This window comes from Apteryx mantelli, chromosome 1 (genome assembly GCF_036417845.1).
Source record: "Apteryx mantelli isolate bAptMan1 chromosome 1, bAptMan1.hap1, whole genome shotgun sequence".
Taxonomy (NCBI): domain Eukaryota; kingdom Metazoa; phylum Chordata; class Aves; order Apterygiformes; family Apterygidae; genus Apteryx; species Apteryx mantelli.
The window spans coordinates 9,759,508-9,783,776 of NC_089978.1; the positions used below are offsets into that span (position 1 = coordinate 9,759,508).

At 41.8% G+C, this 24,269-nt stretch overlaps 1 protein-coding gene and 1 long non-coding RNA gene across 3 annotated transcripts in view; both read right to left on the reverse strand.

Moving 5' to 3' along the window:
* The window catches only part of ME3 (malic enzyme 3), a 137,809-nt gene extending 118,597 nt beyond the window's left edge, over positions 1 to 19,212 (reverse strand). Inside the window, exon 1 of one of the 2 annotated variants that reach the window (XM_067317634.1) lies at positions 19,201 to 19,212. The gene's annotated coding sequence lies outside the window, so the exon portion shown is untranslated. Of the gene's footprint in view, positions 1 to 18,826; positions 18,903 to 19,200 lie in introns of those variants that run through there. The other variant, XM_067317606.1, reaches the window with a different exon arrangement.
* On the reverse strand, positions 5,377 to 10,185 carry LOC106490819 (uncharacterized). Its single transcript, XR_001293688.1, has 4 exons — positions 10,113 to 10,185; positions 9,154 to 9,248; positions 7,394 to 7,535; positions 5,377 to 6,197 (listed from the first exon to the last, which is right to left on the reverse strand). It is a non-coding gene; the product is annotated as an uncharacterized lncRNA (long non-coding RNA).
* Positions 19,213 to 24,269: the final 5,057 nt, after the last annotated feature.

Genomic DNA, 24,269 nt, shown 5'->3' on the forward strand with positions numbered 1-24,269 from the left:
ACTTAATTAATTATTTAGCACTTGGTGATTCAAGACAAGTTAATTTTAACCAGGAGGATAGAAACCAGAACACTGTTAGTATTAGCAGGCAAGCTCCTTTTTTATGTTGGCTTGAAAGAAATAGCTGTGCTGGTTCTCATGAATCCATCAGATACCACTGACTGATGTGTTGACCAATATTTAGAAAATACATTTAAATAAATGTCAGAAGGTAGGACTCAGCAATTACGAACTTGCCCTCAGAGCTGCTAGACTTCCACTCCACCTCCAAAATATTTTCTAGAGACAAGAAAAAAATATGACTGGATAACAGAAAGTGTGAGTTTTGGTCTTATTTCACATGTAGTGAAGCCTTATTTTACATGAAGTGAAGATGGCTCACTTTTAATGGTGAGAATGATCAAAAGATTTGGAAGGAAAGGGAAGAAATAATCCTAAGGAATGACAAAAATGACAAGTCCTGTTTAGCAAAGTATTTATCCACATGCTTATATTCTTAAAGATCTAGGACAGGCTTAGGTATAAGCAGAAATTTACAACAAAACAATTATTTCAACAGTAAAACCACATAAAAGTCCATATTTATTCATTCTTCCTTTGCTGTCCAGAGGTACACCGGTAAAGTTTAAGAGAATGATCCTCTCTTGATTTTGGGATGGCACAAGATACCCCTCTGTATTAATTCACTGCAAACTCCAAGAAGAGCTATTGACACAAAGTGGGATGACCTAAACTGATGATGTCTGAGCAAACAGAGTACACTGTACTGCAGCCATAGAGTATTTTACACCTGAAAACCATGCGGACTTCACTCCCTTCCCACTGTAGTCCATCAGTTTTGCTCTTCATTATTTTGAGGGGTTTATTTTTGCTAAAAGGTGCAGAGCAGTAAACTCTCTGGAAGCAGAATATATTATATACAAGATTTCAGAAACAGAAATACCACCTACTTCTACAATGACTTTAAGTGTAGCTATAAAGCCAGGCTTGAGGCCTGTTTTTGCTCAGTGTCCATCCTGTTTACCCTCAAAAGCGCTCTGTGAAGCATTTCTGGGGTGACCAAGCAGCTGTGACTGAGGAATGGGCCCAAGTACCTCCTGTACCTTACAGTAAACTCAAGCATATGTCTATCTGCAGTGCAGAGGAGCAGCAGATCACTGTGAGGTTCAAATGTCTCTACATCTCATCCATTTTTGCAGAAATGATCCTCTCTTGACTTTGGGATGGCACAAGATAGGCATCTGTATTAATTCACTGCATTTTTTGCAGAAAACTGATGCCAACAGACAAGACTGCAGATTGCTCTTGCAGAAAGGACCTTCTCAAGGGTTTTGAAATTCGCAGATAATCTGAAATTGGGCTCCTTACCAGGAAAAACGGACAGACATAACCAGGGCTCGGGAGCACTTCAAGCCAGCCCAAGTGCGGTATAGATACAGGCACTGCACCAAGCTGCTTTTGGTATCACAGTCTTCATTTAACTATAGGACAGATTTTGCTTCTCATTTCCTTATCACGTACACCTGATGATAACAAATTCCTACTGATATCTTAAAATCCCTTTTTGAAATGCATCTTGTATTCGAAATAAGGCTGTAATAATAGCATGGAATGTTTCATACTTCTCTCAAAAACGCTGCAGACTAGCCCCAGAAAGTAGCTGCAGGCCTGAAACTATAAATGCGTTTCCCAGGCTTTTCCACTGATGATCTACATCCAACATTAATAAAAGGAGAGCTCTGTAAAAAAGATGGCTTGTGCAAACATATCCAGAACATACTATTCAAAATTCAGCATTTGAAAGCTTCACAGAGATGTTTTTAATTGCAAAATACAGAAGTGAACAAAGTAATGGATTAAAAAAAGTAGATAAACATGTCATTTTCCCACCAGATTACAAGAACTGAAGCATGGATTAATGGCTGATTAGAAACACCGCTGAACAAATTGGTTTATGAAGAGATATATTCAGCCTCCTAATTTCACTGTGTAACAAAAGATAAGGATATATCTTTGAACATTCTTTAGAGGTCATCATACACTGAGAGGCCCCAGTGATTTTAGCATCATATAAAAGATGTTGATGTTTTGCAGATGGCAGTAGCAGTGCCTCTTCCTGCAGGAGAATCAGAAGGTTTCAATTTCAGGGAACAGCAGGGGTTTGTATTAGGACTCAGGATAAAGAGGTCGGATTCTGTCAAAAATCATAGTCTAGACACATGTATGTGCTTGTTTATGGAAGAAAGCAGTTTCAGATAAATTTCTTTTAAAGTTTTACTTTGATGATTATCCAAATTATACTAAAATTGCTCAAATCCTGTGCTGTTGGAGACACATTTTGTACCTACCAAAAAACTTAACTGCAGACTAAAATGTAATAAGTGCAGAGGAGTGACCCTGTGTTATATATCTTAAATTAGGTTTCTATTATATGATAGTTTATAGAATCAGGCACCTCCCTATTCATCATGCTGGCCTCAGTCAAAATTCTTGCATAAAAGTTGTCCTGATGCTTCTTCATGCTTCTTTTCCCCACCAAAAGAAAGCTGTTCTGCAGCACTTGAGGTCACTTGGATAAAATAACTTAAAGTAATGAAAAATTAGTTTTTTTCCAAAAGCCACCAACTTCTAAACTACGTTTGTCTTGGAACAGCATTGCTAAGACTCAGCATGAAGCAAACGTTCTGGGTTTATTTTGTCTTCACTGAAAATCCATGCCTTTGAGTATTTTTACACTGTTCAGGTCATCTGCATTCACATTATTCACAGATCTCTACCACTGAATTTTCCCACCAGATCACTTCTTCACTGCAAGCACTGCATTGAAGGACCTACAAGATCAAGCCTTTTAAACAAAAAAAATGTACACGATTTTGCTGTTCTCAACTTTCTTTTCAAGAAATATAGAGCCTTTTTGCTTATGAAGGGCCTCATAGGTAGAAAAATAGACAAAGTTTGCCATGGATGTGTTTTGGGAATTTTTTTCCCTTTTGCTGTAAATTACAGGCAATCCTCACCACACTCTTTGTCACTATCATGCTTTGCTTGCTTCCCTTAACTTCCCAAACCTAAGAGCAAGGGAGATGGGAATGGGAATTGTGAACCACAGTAGCAAATGCATCGGAATATTAACTTTTGCACTAAAACAAGCTAAATTAAAATTTAACATCTAACTATTTGTGGCTTATTGCATGCCTGTAGGAGGAGAAAAGGTTTGCACTCCTCAATTAAGTGTCAAATTAACAGTAGGAAGCCAAGAAAAATTTTTATCAGTCAGAATTTTTAAGACCTGAAGTGACTGTGTCACTTTTTAGGGCATTTATTACTTATTTTCCCTTTTATTTATTTAATAAAGCAAATGCCAACTGCAGACATTATAAGCTGTCTGAAATTCATTCTGCAAGTTCATTTTGGTTTTGCAATTGTTTTTCTTCTGTTTGGTACTCAATAATTCACATTACTGTTTTTTTTATTTTTGCATCTCTTCCCTCTGAAGGCAGAGCAGAAGTGCATGAAAATTTGTTTACAATCCAGGTGTGCTCCCACAAAGCCACTCCTCCGTTAGGCTTTGGCCAGAAGACACTCAAATACATAGTCTTATAGCAGCGGGATACTAAATCAAAGACCTATGGCCCAATTCAAGAAAGCACTTGTTCAAATGATATGAAGCCAATAAGGCCATAGCCTTGAAAACTTCACTGCAAAGGGCCGTAATTAGTCATTTGTTTCCCAACAAAATAAATCTGCTCTGGATCTAGTCCTAGATGTTTGCTGGAAGGTGTCACTAAATAAAATGAGAGGAAAATCTGGCCAATAATCTCTTGATTTCTAAGAAATCACTGGTTGTAGCACCTGCCTCATCAGATACTTAAATAGCAGCAATGGGGAGACCACAAATCACACCTAGATCTCTGTCCCATGAGTTTTAAAGGTAACTTTGCTTCTCTCTTTGAATTAGTCCTTTAATAATGTAGACAAGATAATTACTTGAAGTTTACAGAATCTGTAATCTGTACACAGTGGCATCTGTAATCTATATGCAGTGTGACAGGAAACTTGGCACCGTGACAGAATAAAGACAGAAATTTTAAGTGGTTAACTAAATATATTAATGGGAAAAAAAAAGAAGCAAGTTGTAGTAATCAGAATAAAAAAATCTTCCTAGAACAGCTGTTTCTCAGTGCTTGCTTCCTTTGCACAAAACTTCGGGGCAGTATTTCATAAAATGCTTTTCACTTTATAGAATGATGCATATTTGAAGGCAGGTATGGAAAACAGTAGCTAATGTACTGTATGTTTTTCTAACAGGCTGTGGTCAAGATCATTATTGGTAGAGATAAAAGATGTTATGCTAAGACAACTGAGCAAACAGGAACGCTGGCTGAGTGATTAAGGAATCAATTCTGAGAAATGTGTATTCATTTATTTGGTCTGCCACAAACTTCCTTCACTGCCTTGGGCAAGCTAAACTGAGTTCCCCACTTGAGAATAACTGCGTATCCTTGTCTTAGAAGGGTGCTCCAAAACTAAAATGTGAAATACAAGGTATTATGCCAACATGATGCTCATGGCTGCTCGATCACTTTATCATATGCATACCAGACTAATTCAGAAACTGCGCTTCATAACTATTTGATAAGAAACACAACAGACCTAAAAAGCAGCATATTTAATGCAGCTGATCTGCTAGGACTTCAGAAGAATAAAATTTAATGCCTGAATGAATCACATTAGAGAGAAACAGAAGCTCAATGATACATGCCTTGAAAGTCATGTTATGCGCTGAATGACTCTAAGAATTAGGAATTAGAAATAATAAACCACAAGCATTTCTCCCATTCTCATTGCTTTCATTTTTTCCCCCTAGTTTTCACACCCAAACTCAATAGTTCCTATATTTTGTCACAATCTGGCAACTACAGCCAGGGATGATGATTCTAACCACAGTCTCACTGGAGTGTACAAGCATTCTGTGTCTCTACTTCAGTTCAAACTGCAGAAAATTATATATAGGCGGTGCATTCTAAATAATGAAGGTGTTAGTTTTAATTTGTGAAGCAATAAATGAATATCTTTAAAACGTCCAATATCGTTTCCCTTTCACCTAGTATTTGTCAGGTAGATTACCAAATATGTCTATAAGTTTCCTCTCTAAAGAATGAACTTTGAGATCTAACCTCTCACATACTGGTGTCTCAAGGTATGCTCTCTATTTCCATCTGCCTATTTTATTCAGGAAAAATCTGAGGACTTTGGCTATTCCCCCAGATTTCCAAAAGTCCAGAAGCCTGGTCAGAGCTACAATCTCATGTGATAAAGTTAATCTGCAAGTGCGCAGTAAATCCAATGCATACAGAAAAGCTGATCGTCTTTTGGATATGTACCCACTACGTGCAAAGCAGAGGCTGGATGTCCAGAACACCCAGACATATTGCCACAGTGTAAGTGTGAATCAACGTCATAGTTCTCTGACACAAATTAGTCTCAGGATCAGAAGATGTCAGACCTACGGAAATGTACTGTCCAGAAACAGCATTAAGTGTAAATATGCAAAGGCACAGTAAACCCAGCATATCCTCGGCACATCAGTCCCACCATGGAGGGGCTTTGTATTCCTTCTCAGGAAAATCCTGGCTACAAACACAGGAACCCTGGAAATAAATATAAACTCTTGATAGGAGAATGTAAGCTTTTGGCTTACAGAATACTTTATTGGAGTATTTATCTTCTCTCAGAGGTAACAGCTTTCCAGTTGCTACTTTTAAACCTTAAATTATGCATACGCTTTGTTTCCTGGTTTAATCAGTAAAGTTAAAAGTATCCTATAAAAGGGTCCGGTGTCTCTCTTTTCTGCTTGCACAGCATCTATTACCAGGATGCACATGTGGCACTCTCAGAAATTAATGCTATGCAAATAGGCAGCATTTTTAATCCCCTCTGAATGTGAAGCCAGGTACACTGTTAACTGCTAAAATTGTGTGCATCAAGGTGGCATCACTAAGTTGGTGGGATTTTGAAAATAAGTTTTGACCTAAGAAGCCCACTTGCCTCAGGAAAAGGCTATACAAAAAAAGCAGCATTAATAGCTTTTCAACAGATCACTCTTCACTTTGATCAGCCTTTCCAGGGCTGTCTTGCCTTGAGGAACTAGAGTCCTGTCTTTTCCTCTCAGTGTGATAAAGCTCTCCATATGGAACCTGCACGAATGAAAGAAAAGAGATTTAAGCAATATTCTCAGGCACAAACTCTCACTGCCACTGTAGTAAAATAAGTAAGTTACTGTACAGAATAACTACTGCTGGTGAGAGACGGAGCCTGAGCTTAACAGCTTCAGATGCAAGAGGGAGCATGGGCAGAAAAACGAAATGAGAAAAGAAGAGTTTGTGAAGCAGTTTGTTCTAATAAAAGTCAGACTGTAGCTGATCAGTAGTCAGAGACTGGGGACCATGAGAGCGGCTGGATGTATGTAACCGAGACTCTCAAAGGTGCCTGAGTATCCATCATGAAGAGGTGAAATTCATACACAGGCAGATACATATCTTGACATCCTACATTTCAAGCTAGCAGAATTTGTTCTGTCACCCCCTGCCTTGTTTTAGAAGCCAAGCTTTTTTAAGAAATTATTTCTACGTTTCCTCTCATTTTGCACTCTGATCATATTTTTGGGGATTTGTTAGCAACACTGGTTTTGAAATGTTTGCAAATTCAGGAAGACAAAAGTTCTAGAAGGTACGATTTGTTCTACATATCCCATACTAATAGTTAAACTGAAGTCTGAAACAGTTTCAGATTTGTAAATCCTACTTTCAGAAAACACACTTGCTGCATTCAAAACCCAAAAGGACCCAGGTTAGTTCCCTGATCCTCTATCCCACTTCCCTCTATTACCTAACCACTGTGATACAGTAATGAGTTATCAAACGTTTGCTAGGGAAAAGTCCATTGGGACAACATGAAATCAGTTCAATTCAACAGGGGCAACCAACAGCATCATTTGACACCAAACCATAAAGAATTTTCATTTACCTGAAACTGATACCGAATTCCCAATCTGCCAGAATGCTGAAAAATTCAGAGACTTTAATACATATTAGATAGAGCAAAACATGCAGGACCCATGTGTGTTAAATACTTCAAATATATATATGTAAACAAGGACTTTAAAACCAGTTTTAACAGTTATAATTTGTCTATTAAAAAACAACCATATTTACACTAAACAGAAAGGGGAACTGTAACAGGCATTTCAGATTTTAGAGAATGCCAGTGAGAGGGATTTTTGTCGTACCTTTGGACAATAGTTAGCTCAGGCCTAAAACCAGCTTAGATTAAATATTCACTATCTGCTGGACCAAACTTCAGGAGATATGGAACAGCTGGAAAGGCTCAGTACCTGAACTAGATGCAGGATCTCCTGCGCAGAGCCATAAGCTGCCAGGGTTTTCTGTACACTCATGTTCTGCAGAAGAATAGCAACACTTAAAGTCTCTCTCTTTCTTTACACAACATGCAGGGCAGGGAAGATTCTTCAATCCCTGAAATAAATTGATCAAACTTCAGAATAAGACATGGGGTGAAGCAATGGAATTCAGTCTAACAACGCTAACCAAAGCCTCCCTCCCCGTCCTCCCCTCATCCGAGCTAATTCAGACGTTTACGGTGTCGATGTCTCTGTGTGAACTGGTCACCCTGGGATCTCCTTATAGTTGCGGAATAGAAGGGTGAGTCATCTTTGTGAAATCAGAGATGAGGAATATCTCCAAAGCACGACACAACATTTGTCCAGATGACCCCACCACAGCGGGCACACGCGTACACGCACACCGCAGTTTGGAAACTCTCATGTACAGAACGTTCCTCAAACCAACTAACTCACCTCTCCCAGCTATGTTCTTCTGCCTGAATATGAAAAAGTTATCCTGACCCAAGATAAAGTTTTAAGCCTCTCTTTAAGAGGTATAAATTACTTCCCACAATTACTAAGAAGGTGATTCAGTGGAGAGACTCCCAGGACTTCAATGAGGCTTGTTGCGGGTCCCAAATCAGGGTTCACTACAATCTTCTCAGACTTTGAGAACAGTTTTGTAACATTAAGGGAAATTAAAACCAGCAGTGAACTGACCAAGTGACTGTTTAATCAACGAGACTGAGATACGCCTCCCACAAGCTCATTTGATCCAGCACTACAGCTCATGGATTAAATTATGATGATGCCAAACAAAGACATTGAGAAAGTCATGAGAAAAGGTTTCAGCTGTTTGTTGCTTCTAGCAGAGCTGTAGCAACATTCACCACCCTCTGTTTCCCTACTTCAACACTGTACAACATTTCAAATCCTGTGACTGCTTTATTAATCCCCTGACAAAAATAAAAAATTAAAAGCACCCACTTTACTGAACTCACTGCTCCTCAGAAAATACTAATTGAAAGCTTCTTGCTATATGTTACAAATTGTAATGCAAATATTATGATTCTGTGAGTCAAACAAGATTAATATCCCTTCTCCCCTCCAGGAAATCCTAGTAAATGCTACAAGGGTTTTCAACTTTGCAGGAAGTCAAACTGCTGGACTCCCATATACTTTTACTTTTGGCTTCAGTGGGAAAGTCATTTTGCAACTCTACCAAATATCAGTTACATTCCTACAAGCAAAGCTGTCCAGCTGCCAGTCAATAGAACATTTGACCTTGCACAGAAATGTGAAAGGCACTTGTGCAAAACAACAAGATCTGGTTACGGTTGCATTATCACTGCCAAACCCATTAAAGCTTATCTTTAAAATGCAATTAACTTTTAATAAGTGGCTAACACCAAATGTATTTTAAAGCAGCAGCCAGAGAACTATTGTTGCTTTCCAGCACTTTTGCATCACTTCTTTTCTATTTATCTGAGAAATGATTTAATTAACTATAGTTGAAGTTATGAGATAACATGTTAAATCCACAACAACAACTTGCCTTTAGGGAGAGCAGCCGAGTTTCAGCAAGCGTCAGTCATGCATTCATTCTGGTTTCACAGTCCTAGTTACCCTTGACCGATGGACATTTGGAAGGTCATAATTCAAAGGCACTTTTGTAAGGTTTACTAAGCTACTACAAGAACTTTCCATGGCAGCCTAAAGCTCTCTGTGGTATCACAGTGCCCTAGTTTTACCTCCAGCGACTCTTGTGAAGAAGTCCGTCTCTTCTTGCTTGCATGCCAGAGGGCTGTTTCAGCATTGAAAAAGGCATCACTTAAAGTTGGTTGCCCTGAAGTTCATAAGGAAGATGAATGAGCTTGGATAGATGAGGTTAAGATAGAGTATCACACATTTTTTTTGATTTTTGGGGCATTCAGCTACAGAAATGGCTGGAGCCTTCATGTGATTCAGTATCAGTAAAAACTGATGATAATGACAAACTCCATTTTTGCTTTGAGACTTTGGCTTAAAAAAATCAGTGAGCACAAATTTTCACATTTCCATTTTAATGGACAGAGCAGGATGGTGAAATTTCACACTATAGTACCTTTAACCTTAGCCTTCTGTGATCAAATAATCTCGTATCTTGAACGGCGCAGTCGGTTGCTCCTAAATTCAGACAAGGCCAGATTCAAAGTCTATTGCAATCAGCGGAAAGCCTCCCAGTGGCTTAAGCCTGTGCTGCCTTTTAGAAACCAAAAAATAATGCTCATGGAGACCTCTGTGCTGTAGCAAGTGACTTTTTTCCCCAGACATCAGCCAGTAAAAGCTGCTGGCATCAGCACATGAGGTGAAAGGCATGTCACACACGTCTCCTTCTAACAAACACTGCTGCTGTAAATGGATCATAGCACATCACATCCCAGGCAATTTACCAAACCTAAGGGGAATCTGTTGCATGTGTGCAATGAGAAACAAGTCCCCCTGGTACGTACACTGAAAGTCCTCTAAATGCTAGGGGAAAAAAATTCTTCTATAACCTTTGAGCAACTGAGTTTGTTTTTGAACATTATTTACTTGACAGGCTTTTAAGATGCCAATGTGAGCAAATTCTCTAGCGAGTAGAAAGTAGCAGATGCTGCAGAACGCAAGCCATTCTGCATTTGGATCAGCATGAATTTACGCTTGGAAAATTTTCTGCAGATGCACCAACCTTGAGCACGTGGTTTGATTTATAGTTGGTTTCCATCGCTTTCACCTATCAAGTCAAGCCATCTGCTAGTCACTGGGGGGGAGAGAGAAGAATCTTCAGTTATTCTTCCAAACATCCTTATCACTTCAAACACTTTCAATTCTTCTTGCACATTCACCCCTCATCCAGTGTTTTTTCTCCTAAGATATTCTGGTACAACTGTGAATGTCTTTCATGCTTCTACAACCATTTCACAACTCACATCTTCCCTACAGGAGGGTCTGCTGGAAGTCCAATCCTGTGTACATTGCACTAGCAAAAATAGTTTGCTCTCTCAGCTGGGTATTTTTACAGGGTCTGTTTAAAAAAAAATCCAAATTAATGGGAGATATGGTTCATTTTTACATTATATTTATTTAGTTTTTCCACAGTATTCAGATTTAGCACTTAGAGATTTTTTTGTTGTTGTTTTTGGCTCATTTTATGGCTCCATTTAGAAACCTTCACATAATATGAGGAGAGAGAAGGGTCTTATCCTTTCAATAACTGCGATCAGGGGATTTGATTTATAGAAGGAGTAGTTTTGTACCAGCAATTAGCTATAGATACAAATGACTGCATGAAGACTTCTAATTACCTGTGAGGTAGGTAACAGCTTACAAGGAGAGCTTTTTTTTTTTTTCCCCATTGGACCAACTGATCTAGTTGGGGATAAGAAAAACACTTTGAGTTGCTAGAAGGGCTGTGAACATAAAAATTCCTCTAGTTTTGCCTTTTTTTTCTCCCATCTAAATCAGTTGGACTAATAAAATAGATTCTCTCTCCCTCCAGTCCCTGCCTTGCTTATATGCTTAAACTGCCCTGACAACATGAACTATAATAAGCCTGATACTTCCAAAAATGACAGAATTTAGCACATACAACACATTCTCTCATCTGCAACAGATCACAACTAAAATTACCTGTGGGTTCAACATCAAACCCTAAACTGAAGATTAAACGGACCTTAATAGTTTCCATAATGAATTTAATCACTCAGGGAATCCTTTAGCCAAGCCAAAGAGTTAAAGTCCAAGATGTCTTGTCTAGGAGAACATAAGACTGCTGCATTTGAAATAACTCATTCCTCCCTGTGTTGAGAAACACAGTAAAGCCTTAAGTATATGTTTTATGAGGCTGAGCAGAGTTAATCCATATGGACACGTTACAAAACAGACTTGTCAATTCATAAGCTAGACACAGAAAAAAATTGCTGAGATGTGAAGCTGATCTTTTATATACAATACAGAAATTTATTGAAAATCTGTTTTGGTTCCATAGCACATGTTGAAAAAAAAATATACGCAAGTAAAACAGAAAGCTGGAAAGTGAAGTGAAGCAGAAAATTTTGATACGCACAAGACTTTTGTGTTGGCTTATTTTCTTTGTCAGAACCATAGTCTGCTTAGTTTATGTCTGAGTTTTGTGTTTGGCAGCTGCAGAACTATAAAAAGTTTTGCCATTTAAAACAGTTTTAAAAGGAAGATATTGTATTAGGCTGACAATGCATAAGCCATCTATCAAAATGTCATGTTGTTTGGGGAGACAGAGAGAGATAGAAAGTGTCACCCCGGGCCCCAAAGACGACATTAAAAATGAAAAACATGCTCATCTTCTCTACTGGAGCACATTATAAGCTGAAAGTAGTCCAGGCTGCTGTTGTGCTAACTAAGTCCTCTATTGAGAGAGAGGGAGAGGGAGAGAACATTACAGGACAGTGTTTATTCTCCCCCAAGCCTCAAAGCCTGCCTGACCTATTCACAGCAGCTCCAAAGTTAAGTCTGTCCCAAAACAATTGGGACAGAATTATCATGAAAGATACAATAGCGAAAGATACAATAGGACGTTCAAGATTTGATAACAGGTCTGATAATGTGTCATGAGAAGAAGGCAGGAAAATAAGTAGCAGCTGGAGGGAAAACAAAAGACAAAACAAAAACTTCAGTTTTTCAGCCCGACTTATCTCCCAGCTTTTGCCTGTATTAGCATATTCCGGGATCCAGAGACCCCAGGATAGTTAAAGTACCCACCTGTCTTTTAGCTCACTCCTCCCATGACACTGACCAAAAGCAGGAGAACCTGTGCTCCTGCACGTCTCTTCATCCAGACATCGGCAAGGCCTCTCCTGGGCAGGGCAGGACCCAGCACTCAGCTAGGCACAAGCCTTGTCAGCTCCAACAGCAAGCTCTGGGCACTAAATCTGCACAGGGCTTGGTGCTGGAAACACCTGTGTGCTGTCTGCGCTCCAGCACACACTGCTGGTGGTACCCTCGCAACCGAAGAATGAGCAAAACGCTAAAACCACCAGAGAGGTGCCAACAGCAGAGGTTTGAACAGTATCTTCCATCAATCAGGCAAGTCCTAAAGCACCAGGGTTCAGGAAGGCAGATCAGCATCACTTACAGGAAGCCTGAAAAAGATAAAACCTGTCCCAAAGCTCTGGAGGATCCTCAGGGTTATGAACATTTAGTCAGAATTTTCCCCTTTACCACCAAAGTCTTGAACAGAGTGCAATGGTTTGTTAACAGTTCATGGACTAAATCCTGGTTCTCCCGCAACTCATAGGAGCTAGCCATTGCTTACAGTCGGAGCAGACTGGATCTCCAAGACAAACAAATCCAAGGAGCCCGATTCTTTCTTTCTGAGCAAAGCGCACATCTATGTCCACCTTAACCATAACTGCAGGATCAGGCTGATGCATACCCAACAGCAGAACACATCAGAGCTGCAGTGAATAGAAAGATGACTTATTTGCTGCTATGCTTTCTTATTAAAGGAAAAAAATTAATTATCTTTAGTGTTTTGCAGATGCCATGAGAACTATCTGCAGGAGGGGGAGATGTGAGGGGAAAAATAGGGTATGAAGAAGGGAAGAAGATTACTACTCAAAAATTCCCTTTTATTGTGTTGAATTCCCTTTATTGCTCTCTAAATTTCAAAAATACAGTACAGTTTATAATGTTCTGTTCCATGACATATGCAAACTATGCTGATTTAAAAAAAAAAAGCGTACTTCATTTGACTGTATCAGCAGATGAAAAAAGCAGAACAGAAACTGGGTATATGGTGATGAGAGATACTAGAGTAATAGTCAGACTAGACAGCTGAAGTCATCCTGAAAATTTATAAAATGATCTTGCATATCTAAATCCACTGCAAGCCTAACAAAACCTATTATTGACACTCAACAATCCCAGTACAACTGAAAAAAAAAAAAAAACAACTCTTGGAGCAAAGCAGCAATTTTTCTATACAAAACTTTAATATCTTGTAATAGAGGAATTAAAAAAAAATTGCTCCTACTAAAGTAAAACTCTAATACAGAATTGGTGTTAGTGTATGGGTCTTCAGGAATACAGGTCACAAGATCTTACCAGCTGGGTGGCCCTTCTCTCTACAAACACGGATCGTGTACACTGGGGCCCAGTCCTCAGGATCCCCAGCACTCAGTTTCTTATACCATCAGACTTCAAAACAGATCAGGAGAATGACTGACCAGGTTTTCCATCTCTTCTGCCCGAAAAACTGCTAGTTTTGTTTCTTTCAAGACCCACTTTTCCTTTCTCAGCTCTGAATTAATGTCAGCAACAGCAAATAGAGTGTCACTCTACACCTGGCAGCCACAGAAGATGCAGAGAAATTCGGCTTACATTCCCTTTTATCCAAAATCAAGTCAAATTGAATTTGCCCTAGAGTCCGGTTTTGCCCCACGAGTGCCAGACCTACAGCACAAAAAAAGCAAAAATTGAGGGGTCAAACTCTGCCGCGAAGCACTACAAAGCCACTGGGACCAATCTCTAGTAGGGAACACAGTGCATGGCAAATGCATCTGAAATCAAAACTGAGCCACAGAATTTTGTTCTTCACTTTGTATTGTGAATTAGCACCATCTTTCAGCAGCTTCAGTTAGATCATCACTAATTCTGGTGAGCACTAGCAAATACCAATGATTCATCTCTAGGCATTGCAGTAAACAATTTCTAAAGTCAATGACATTACATGTCACATTATTTATGTGGGACAACGCTTGAACCCTGCTGAGGTCAGTGGAGAGAAGAATGTCTACAGGACCAGCTCCACATACAATATGCTCAGTCTTCCCTCCAACACCTTAGGTCCTCGGCATTCCCAGTGTAATCAACTGGTTGTTTGCCGCTCATTTCACTGGATGCAATAAATGGGAATGCTGAACAAGCTGTAACATTCAGCCCTAGATCCATTTTAACTGCAACAACTTTCATAATATTTATCAAACAGCGTGTGTTATTTAAACACAGTGCTATTTAAATGCCAAAAAAGATTGGTCCACACTATGAGACAAGGGCTCCATTAAGTCTTGGCTCTACTCGTACACCAAAACAAGCCTGGCTGGAGGCATTAAGGCCTCCCTTAAAGAAAGGATATGATACAAAGAAAGCAACATAGGCAGCTGCCAAATTCATGAGTTTCCATAAATTAAAGGCAATTTTAAAGGTATTTTTATAGCATAACTTGCTCAGAAAACAGAAACAAATATTTTGGCCCAAGTCACAATTTATTTTTATTAATATCTTAAGAGTGGCTGTGAGCATAAAACCAGCACTTGTAAAAGCTGCCCAACCAATGCTCAATGCAAGAACTAAAGGAAAACAAGCACCAATTTGATTACAGGGTTAGCACAACACGGACAGTGGCAGGATATGCATCCAGGATATGCATCCAGAACAGTTAGCACCTCTCACCTGGCAGCAACAAAGATTTCTGCATTCGAAGTTTTCCATAATAACTCTACTCACAAGAGCATTAATGGTATCCCAAAGGGGAGAATGACAGTGTCGGCAAGAGACTATGCAGCAGGACAGCAAGGCAGATGACCTCTTGGAGCAGGGTCTCGATACAGAGCTGGGGACTTGTGCAGGCTGCTGCTAATACTAGAAGCACTGATGGCCCAGTAAGATCCTGGGATATCAATGCATACCACACAACTGTTTGTGGAAGCCCTTCAAGACAGGCTTTGTTTGCGCTTAGTTTGTTGACCAGGCCATAATAACAAGTTTTCTTTAGTATCAAAACATTATGAAATGTCATTGGTGAAAGACACTTTGGACTTAAGAGTTTCTCACTACATACACTTGACAAGAACAACAAACAAACAAAACAAAACCCCACACCCCAAGATGAGGGCCAAAATGAATACCGACTCAGCAACCCCATTTCCAGAACAGTAACAGAGCTGACAAAATACCGGGGCAAACTCATCTTGTTGGGGTTACTCCTATTGAAGTCAATGGTGACAAAGCTAGAAGAAATTAACTGTGGAACTAAAGAGCAAGGAAAAAAAAAAAGTGAAAACAGCCTCTCTGCCCTGGACATAATCAAAGGCTCATCACGCTGAATGATGCTCCAGCCCACTCACGTATCCATCCTAGAATGGAGAAAAATTAGAGCATAATTTGGCAAGAGCTGGGGCAAATAAATATGATACTCTTCCATGATATGCTCTCATACTCCAATTACCTCCAGTGGGTCCCCTTTCCTGTGTCAGGTTTGGTTTCATGTATGTAGTTATCCTTAGTGGATTTCACAGATTTTTTTTTTTTTTTAAATGAACTTGTCCAGTCTCCTAAAACTTGTTCAAATAGCTAGAGACTCTTGAAAAGTAAGAGCGCAGCCTCCAAACTCTGCCCATCTTACACTGCAAAATCTGAACAGATGGCAAGGTAACAAACGCTTGGGAGCCGCACAGCCTACAGTTCCTCTTAAAGCCCTGCGCCTATCCCAGTGGCTAAATGGGCCTAGAGACAGCTGCCAGCCAACAGGCAACTCTAGTTATAAGAATACAATCACATGGGTTTAGGTAAGAGATTTCATAATGCGAAGGCAGAATCCTACCTTGATTTGACCTCACCAACTGCCACTTCAGACGCTCTGTTCCTGTGTTCATCGCTAATTTTGCTTAAATACAATCATTTTACTAATCCAGCTAATTTTAGGCCTCTTTCACAGTTGCTGAGTACAGCCATGTACAAAACTATAACATTCTTTTTCAGCTGCAGTGGCAAATTAGTTTCTTTCTTATGGATCACGACTGGCAATTTTGCAGGGTTTTTTTTGATAATCATTTGTGACACGCTCCATGAAAAGAGAAGGACTGCATGCCTGCATACCAAAAAAGTACCAGGTGTTATCCAGACATATTCAGAAGGTCCCAATTCTTAACTCTGCACTGCAGCTTACAGAAAAATTCAGCATATTATTTGTTATACCCATCAGCCCTCCCAATACTGGCAATATCCTGCCACTCTAAAAACAAATGGTGACCTCCAGATCTACATCTGTTTGTGATGGCAGATCTCCAAACAGACATGCTTTGTCTCAAAACTAGGCCTTCCAGCAAAAGGCACGAAGTGCCTCCAAGCTTCCAATTGAACAATGCAGAATTAGAGGCAGTTTGATGTCAAGAGAACAAAATTATAGTTGATTTTGGACAGGATATTTCTGAGTTCCCACAGGTGTGTGGTCAAACTTGGAATCATCCAGCTGATGAGCTTAAACCTCAGCTCCGTGTTTCTGTTAAAACACTGAGAGAGCACAGGGATGTGACAGAGTCCCTGGAAAAACAGGGGAGTCATGAACAGAACATATCTGAGATCAACAGAATTGCACGGATCTTAAGAACAGACAGAAATGGTGTCAGAGAGAAGACATAACATGGCCCTGACCGTACCAATGCCGGTGGCAACTCAGGGAGCAAAGTTGGTGGGTAAGCTGTATCTCATCTTCCTTCGCAGCATCTGAGTGTTGAAACAACCTTTTCCAAGCCTGAGATCCCACAGAAGGACAGATTTGACCTTCAGCAAGTCCAGCAGTGCTGCTGCCCTTTCAGCAGGTCACTTACATACATACGGTCCAAGCTTCTAATAAATCCTCTTGGAATCCAGCTTGCACCCAAATCTCTACAGAATGGTTTCACTGTAAGACAGTCTTTTCCTCAAAATTTTCCCCAAAATGTCACAGTCAAGCAAGCTCTTATACACAATGCATAGATTGGTCAAACAATTTAAGAACCGGAGAAAACTCATTTACAATCTATTCTCAGTATAGTGTTGGTACCCTTGATCAGTATTTAGGAATTCAATCCTATTACATCAGAAAATCCAGCCAATTTCACAGAGCAAACAATGACCAAAGGGAGGATACCATAATGATCTATTAAGAGCAACAGCCAAATAGAAGTCTTTTTAAAAAAGCTTGGAAAGAAAGCCAGAACAGTTTACTAATAACTAATTACTAATTATCTAGCTGCATAAATGGGCAGTTTTTATCTCTTACCACAGAAACCAGCCATTTCTTTCCTCGTTTGGATGTTCTGAAGATGACTATATTGACACCTGTAAGGCCTGTACTGACAGAGGAACATAACATAAACAGCAAACATCCAGGCTGGAGACCAGCTGGGAGGTATTAATTTTTTAGTTATAGCTGATATATGTAAGGTTACTAGAAACATTAGCTACCTTTTTTATAACTATTACTGAACACTCAAGAGAACAAGCAGGATGCCAAAGAATATCCAAACCACATAACCAATAGTAATTCATCAGCATCAGGAGACAGTCGGCAATCTCTCATCTCTTTGGTCTTAAAGACATTCACCGTACAATAATTCAAAATAGATTGCCTACAAAGTTCCTGCATATTTAGTAATAGCCTGTGCCATCATATTCCTTCATTCTTAGGGGCGTATCTCTATGGAAGTTAAAGTGGCACCAGGAGATGGAAAGCCGGTATATCGTGGACTACACAGGTAAAAGTGGTCACCCCAAGAGTCTACAGTCCAGGAGCAGAGACAGTCTGATACACCGGATAACCACATAACGAGAGCGTGACAAGTAGTTACAGCCCCATCAGCTATCAATACCATGTTTAATATTTGCATATTTTTACTATACCTAAAATATTTGCTATTATTTCTAGCTATATAAATGCAACAAATTGGAACCCAACAATTGTGAACCCGACACATTTATATCATCCTAAAATTTGCATCTAGATTTTGTTTTTTCATCCAACCTTTGGAAAGGCATGGAGATGTAGTGCTAAACTACGGGTGGGCTAAATTATGGGACCTCATTTTACACCTCTTTGCAGACTTTGTTGAAAACCTCTTTCTCCTTCCCATTTTTTTTTTTCAGTGTTGAAGTTTCAGCACTACTGAGAATTAAGGCTTTTTCATCCCTATAAAACGTAGGGTTTAGGGTGTGGAAAGCAGAGTGCTATGGATCCGCAAAAAGGACGCTCAAGAACAAGAACAATCAAACATCCTTGCTCTGATACGAAGAGGTAAACGATCGATTCCGCCGCTGAACAAGAAATACAAAGCGCATCGAAACGCGCTAGGTTTCGGCACCGGCTTTTTAGGAGAGCTCGCGCGCGCTCCTGCCCGTTTGCTAACCGTGGTCTGCAGGCACACAGCCGCCGAGCCCGGGCGCCGCCACGGCCAGCGAGGGGCCCCGAAGCCCAGCGCCGGCGCCACCCCCGCGCGCCTCGCTGCCCGCTCCCGCTCCCGCAAGGCCGCCGGGCAGCTCCGTCGCGCCTCGGCGGCGGCGAGGCCGCAAGGCCGCCGGCCAGGCCGCCCGCCCGCCCGCCACCGGGGGCTCCGGGGCCGCGGCGAGGCGCGAAGGCGGCGGCGCGGGGCGCGGGGCGGCGGCACCCACCTTGTTGAGGTGCGGGTTCCGGGTGATGTCGTAGCCGCGCTTCTTGACGGCCAGCGCCCGGCCGAGCGGCGCCGCGCCGCCCTGGCAGCCGCGCGCGGCGCCCAGCAGCGGCAGCAGCCTCCGGCCCGCGCCCGCCGCCCGCAGCAGGCGGCCGCCGAGCGGCGCCATCTTCGCCGGCGGCCGCCGAGCCGCGAGACAGCGGCGAGTGGGGCAGGTGCGCGGGGCGCGGCGGGAGCGCGGGGCGGCCCCGGCCCGGCCCTGCCCGGCCCTGCCCGGCCCCGGCGCCGCCCGGCGCCGCTCCGCCCGCCGAAGCGAAAGGAAACCCGGGAAGCAGATCCGCGCGCGACCCCGCGCCCGCCCCGCTCCGCTCCCACCTGCTGCCGCGCCGCCGCCGCCGCCGGGGGGGGGGAGGGGGCAGCGGCCGCGGCTCCTCCTCCGCCGCCGCCTCCCCCTGCGCGGGGGCCGCGCGTCCCACCGCGGCTCCCCGCCGTCGCGGCGGCCCCCGGGGCAGGTGCCGAGGAGCCCGTTGGCCCCGGCTCTGCCCCCTCCGCGGCTCTGTGCGCCCCTTTCCTGCAGCCTGGGCCCTCTGCGCCATTTGAGGCCTGGAATCCAAACCAAGCCAACAAATAAAAACCACATACGGAAAGAAATCAGAGCCTTAAGCCCCCACGGGCTGCTGTTTTGCGGAATTACTTCCAGGTATCGCAAGGTGACGCGCCGCTTGTCACAAAGCGAGCGGCAGCTCCCTCTCCAGTGGCGGCGGCAGCGGTGGCGTGTCTTCTCCGCCTGGGAGACTCGTGAAACCGTAAAAACGGTGGTCTCGGCGGTGTTTGGGCACGGACCGCTCAGCCTTGCCGCAGTAACCATGAGGTTATCCCTGCTTTTGGATTTGCGTTTTCCCCATTAGCCTTAATAAAGCGCGTAGTAAGGAAGAGCTAGGCCCGTGGCGTGAGGAACGTGGTGACGCGGTGAGCCTGCTCCCTTTTAACACTCGTGTTATCACCAGAGCCGAGATATTAAACGCTTATTTGCATTATGACAGCACCTTGTCAGGTTGGAGCCCGGAACGAGCTCGCCGTCATCGTGGCATCAAAATACCTGGAAAGGCAAAGCCTATGTGATGAAAATGAATCCCACTCTCTAATGGAGGCAGCACTGAGGCAGAGTGACTTTCTGGCTCTACCCGTGATTGCATATACCCTTATGACCACGGGGTCTACACACTTAAAACCTTTTTTATATTTTTCTTCTCCCTGCACTTCTGGGGATGTGGTCAGGTGCTGCTAGTTTCATTTACCAGGTAGGGAATTAGCTGTCATAAGACTTTGGCTCTGGCAAGGTAGGTGCTGCAGCACTTAGTTTTGATGCCCTGGCCCCTAGAAAAAGCATAGGGCTTTGTACAGTGTGCAGGGAGAGTAAAGCTACTCAGAACAGTTATCGTTATTCATTAGGAAACACTGGAAAAAGCCATTTACATCTTGCCTCTTTCTGGAGTGTCGGCACCAGTTAGGCATTTCAGCGTACTTAAGAGTCTATCATCACCCCAGAAGGCAGGTGTCTGCATCCATTTCTTCAAAAAATGAGCTCTGCTATCTTTCAAATTGGTGATGTCATCATCACTACTACCACTTTTTATATAAGAACCCAGTAGCTGGATCACTCACTGAAAGAGTGGAAGATTCAGGTTCAATTCCCGCTTCAAATCAACATCAGTTCGCACACCAGTGCCCCGCTCGGGAAGTTCAGGCCTGCTTTGGGGGGGAAACACTCTCCAGCTTCTTTCTCTGATTGCGCCACTGTGTGCAGACACATTTTTTAATATGCTTAAATATATTTTGGGGAAGAAATGATAGAGCCTGTGCAGCAAAGAATGGGCTGTGGAGTGAAAGATGTCGATTTGATAGACATGGTGGCCCTTTCTTACTCATTTTCCTATACACGACTGGTCAGGTGCATTCTGAGAGTGAGATTGTTTGTCTAGTCTTTGTTTTTTTCCCCCCTTCCTTTAGAATATCAAAAATCAGTCACAGAGGCACAATGCTGGAGAGACCCAGACAGTGGAGATGATAAGAAATATGTCCGTCACTGTGGCCACAGTGCATTGCTGTGGCTCTTCGTGCATGGAAGGCACAAAAAGGAGCTTGCCAGTATTGTTGCTTTTTTGCATAGCTATAAATTGGATATAATCATGAGACTTTACATTACCTTGAGAATCTGGGATTGTGAGAGTCAACTTTGATAAAAATTAATTCAGTATCTGGCCAGTTCTTCAAAACTTTCCTGCTTCCACCAGCCAGCACTAGATTGGTCTTAGCCAGCCTAACTTTGAATGAGTTGTTCTCCATCCTACTATAGATTAGCTGTAAATTTTGCAATGTCTTTGTTTGGACATGTGTGTAGAAAACAGGACATTTGACTCTACTGTTTGTAGGAAAGTCCATAACAGTAAATCTCTGGATTCTTGAGACACTCGTAGTGAGAAAAGACAAAAAAGAGGAGCAACTTCCTGACTGCTATGCAAAAGTACACCATTAAGTTGTTTTAAGAGATTTATGTGACAGAGGAAAAAGTGCCAAATTGAGAGCCTGAACAATGAAGCTGCTTTGCATGGTTCAGACCTATCTATCCCAGGCAGTAGTGTTAGCTTTCCTACCCATCAGGCTCAGAGAAAATGAATTGTGCCTTGGAGAATCTAGACAAAATCTTCCTGCATGCTGGGCCTAAGTCCACCATTTAGTGCTCTCTAGGGGAAAAAATCACCACCAACAAAACTCAGAAAAAAAAAATCTGTTCACTTTGCCTGTTGTGTAAAATGCTGTGTGGCCTCTTCCTGGAAAAAGCAGCTCACAATTTTGTCTTGAATATGCTCTAAGAGAAGGACAGAACTTAGTTTCAGTATAATTTGGCTGTCTATGTCTAAGAGTTAAGTAAAAGTTTTATATTGACGAGCAGGTACAAGCCTCCATGCAGGAGGTCTGTTTGGTGTCCATGTGCTATGAATGCCAGCAAGAGTGCCAATTAGTTTTGTTTGAACTGGTTCATTAACTAGTAGATTTTGCATCTTGGGTTATCGGGAGTCAAAATCATCCTGCACGACAGCATCGTGAAAATACTGGGGAGATGATGCCTGGGCTTAATTACCACCTCTTTCATATATGAGAAGGTTCATTCTGAATGATACAGAGACTGGATCTGCAAACAATCTACACTGCAATCTGAAAAGTATTCAATGCAAGTTTTTCACAGACTATTTTTGTGTTTTCAATCCAATATCTGCAGGCAGAAAGGGCTTCATTGCATGCTGAATATTGTGTTTTCTGTGCCTAGTGACAGACACCTCAACACATACACAAGCCCCAAGAGAATGGAGAGGGAGGGAAAAGGGATGACAGGGCTGGATAAAATCCCTTACTTTAACTAAATGGAACAAATATTTGAAGAGGATGTTAGACCTGCAATGGATTAAATTTCTAAATTGTTAAATGTCTCGAATAGAAAGGGCTATAAAAGTGTAAAATATTAAATGAGAATATGATGTGGAAATTTTTCACAACACATTTTTTACAATAAGGATGTTTTATTAAGCAAAATGAGTGTTATCAACAAATATCTTCATTTACACATTAAATGTCCCAGTTTTTCAGTGAAGAAGTTGAAACCCAAACTAATCAATTTTGATTAAATTTTGATTTGAGTTTCAGAAAATATTTTACTGAGAATAGATTTTCAAAGATTCTTTTAGTGTGTGACTTTACTTTTGAATTTGTTTGACTTGCTAAATATAATGCATTTAAAAACAAAATATGTCTTTCCAAATATAAATTAGAATCCTTAGATTAAACCAAACAAGAAGAACTTTTATTGGATATTTTCTGGAACTGACTGCTTAAATATATTAATCTGTAGGAAATACTGAAGATATAATGCTTCCTTGTCTGGGAAAGGGGCAGGACATTTTTGGATTCTATATCTGCAAACTGTGTGGCCTGCAGCCTCCTAATTGTCCAAACCTTCTTGCAGACATTGCTTAATTTTGCAGGGAAGGAGAACCAGACAACCACAAACTGTTAAAGGCAAGATGCAAAAGCACAGACATCAGCACAGCTACCACAGAAGACGGACACCAATAGCGAAAAACAAATTTATGTTCCATGCTTGCGTGATAAAAGACAAGGAAGCTCTAGGAGGAGGAATTAAACTTTAAAAGGCCTTTGCCACGTCATGGGACTGCTGGCCAGTCCAACAGCTTTGGCCTATTCCTGAATGGTGCAGGCAATTGCCATTTCCTGACATTGGTCCTGAATGAGTGAAGGTAAATGTGGCAGCTCTCAGGATTACGCTCCAATTTTCCAAACACTAGACACATTTTATTCTGCTTCTTCCTGTTTTTTGAGGCACAGTCTCAGCAGTAAAAAGTGCAGCCGCTTCCTGCATGAACACGGGCAGAACCCCTCTTTTGCTAGGGATGCCCATAAACTAGCGCACAGTGAGTTAATTGAATTAGCTCATTATCAGCAGAAGGGTTTCACAGAGTTTTCTCAAAAATAAATCAGCTTCTCCTGCCTAGTACTGTTCCAAAACGCAACAAAATAAAGGGGCTTCGTAGCTGGCTTTGAAGCAGCAATCTGAACGTAAGAAACCTCACTGAGCAGTTTGTGCAGCCTCTGGCCGGGAGCACAGCTTCTGCTACATCCCTGGGGAAGCGCTGCCGTATAAATCTTGACTTTGTATGTCTATCTGCTACGCATCAGTGCTGTATCTAGGGTCGTGACAAACCGATAAAGCTGTGCGTGAACTGTCAGAAAAGACGTCTGCTTTCTTTTCTCGGTCCTGAATTGATAGAACTATTATCTCCGTTTCAAGAGTGACGGAAGATATGTCGGAGGTCTTGCACGGTATCCACATGGGCTACATGTGCAGGAGGGACAAGGCATGACCCGGGGAGTGAGGGAAGTGCAGTATCTGGTTTCGAAATGGGCTGCAGAAAGGGCTGCATGTAGGGCCTCCCGCTACTGACCACTGAGCATATAGGAAAGGGTTTTCTGAAGGCTTATTTTTAGCTAAATCACTTCACAGTGCTAAACCATGTCCCAGGGATGCGAATGTGCAGTTAAAAGACTTCCCTCTGCTAGCTTCAAGGCTAAAGGCAGCATTTTGTAAGGTTACTGTCACAGGAAAGGTACATATATATGCTTTTGACTTTATTGTTACGGTGTTGACTCTCTCACCTACTTTTTTATTTCCTCTGTTTTAAAATTCTAGCTCACGTGCTGCTTGGAGCAGGGATGTATTATATATTTATGAAAGTAAAAATAAGGGCTTTCTCTGCAGCTGTGAATTGTCTCCCTGCTGTTATCCAAACAGACACTGAATAGTGCCTCATCTTTTATCTCGTACTGGTTCACAATAGCCTTCAAACTGATTTTTGCACCTTCATGAGAAA